This window comes from Galeopterus variegatus, unplaced genomic scaffold, assembly GCF_000696425.1.
Source record: "Galeopterus variegatus unplaced genomic scaffold, G_variegatus-3.0.2 Scaffold649, whole genome shotgun sequence".
NCBI lineage: Eukaryota > Metazoa > Chordata > Mammalia > Dermoptera > Cynocephalidae > Galeopterus > Galeopterus variegatus.
Window position 1 is genome coordinate 365,063 of NW_007726760.1, and position 1,499 is coordinate 366,561.

General features: G+C 33.8%; 1 non-coding gene across 1 annotated transcript; it reads left to right on the plus strand.

Moving 5' to 3' along the window:
* Window positions 1–369: 369 nt before the first annotated feature.
* On the plus strand, window positions 370–443 carry TRNAI-GAU. Its single transcript has one exon. It is a non-coding gene; the product is annotated as a tRNA-Ile (tRNA).
* Window positions 444–1,499: the final 1,056 nt, after the last annotated feature.

Consider the following 1,499-nt stretch of genomic DNA (forward strand, 5'->3'; position numbering starts at 1 on the left):
AGATATAGTTATTTCTATTTTTTTCTTTGAGCTACTGTTTTTTGTTGTTGTTGTTTAAATAAAATAGTACTACAATAAACACCTTGGCCATGTTTTTTTGTATACACATGAATTTTTCCAGGGAAAGAAACCTAATAGTGGGCTTTCTGGATTACAGGACATATATCTTCAACTTTAAGTTATCTTCAACTTTTCAAGTTATCCAATTGCCAAATTATCCCCCAGCGTGGTATCAACGGACACTCTGATGAACAAAGAATAAAGAAATCCCACTTTCGGCATCTTCCAAAACACTTAAAAATTTTTTTGATAATCTGATGGGTATTAAATGGTATTCCATTGTTGTTTTAATTAGAATTTCTCTGGGCTGGCTGGTTAGCTCAGTTGGTTAGAGCCTGGTGCTGATAACATCAAGGTCCAGGGTTCAATCCCCTTACCAGCCAGCTGCAAAAAAACCAAAAACAAACAAAAACTTCACCCATTCTTCAACTTGGTTGTAACTTTGTTTATATGTATTTATTTTGTTGCTTTAAACAAAACCTCAAATTTATTTTCAGACAATTGAAATCTAAAATAACAAAAATACAGATGCCCTAAACCACAAACAAATGCCTCCAAGGCCTAGCCAGGCAGGTGAGTGAAGAAAGCCACATGGAAGCTATGCATAACTCCCTAAAGGAAGGAAGAGGTAGCCATTTCTTTGAACTAACCAATTATTACTATAGTGAAAAGCAGACTTAGTGTTGACAGATCTTCCAATAAGGAGGGGGAAAAAAGCCACAAATTCAAATTTCGTATGCAATCTCCCCATTTTTAATTGATTGCAACTAATTCAAAATGTTCAAAAACACTCTGTAGACGAAACAAAACCTGTGTGCAGGTCAAGAGTGCTCTTACACCACTGAACAGACCACAGAACTAGATAAGGACATCAGAGTAAGGTGATATTTGTACAAAAAAGCCATACCTGAGAGTAATCTTTGGAATAATAACCAATACAAATTTAAACATGATTAACTGTAAACTAAAATTACTTGATCTAAATTACTGATAATATGTTATTCAGCCTTTAACAGTCAAAATCTAACAAACTGAGACTACTCTTGTTCATTTAAAAAAATCTTTCTCATAAATCTTCCTGTTTCGAAACAAAAATGTCATTTCATGAAGAGCTTTTCTATTTTTTAAGTGGCAATATATCTTCACATTGTTTATTTCACCAGAACGTACCTAAACAGCACCTAAGCCTTTATGCCTAACTAGCCACTTGCAGCACTACATTTGAACAACAAAAACAACTCTTTGCCTATCCATAAATTGACTTTAAAAAAAAATACAATGCAGAAACACAGAGAAATGAAGCACTTACTGGGATATGCTCTAAAGAGTAAAATGAATAAAAATCAGAGTTTGAAGTTTATGCCAACAGAATAGCAACAGTGGTTTAGTGGTCGTCCTTATTTAGGCAACCACATTTTCATCCATCAATATCTATAATG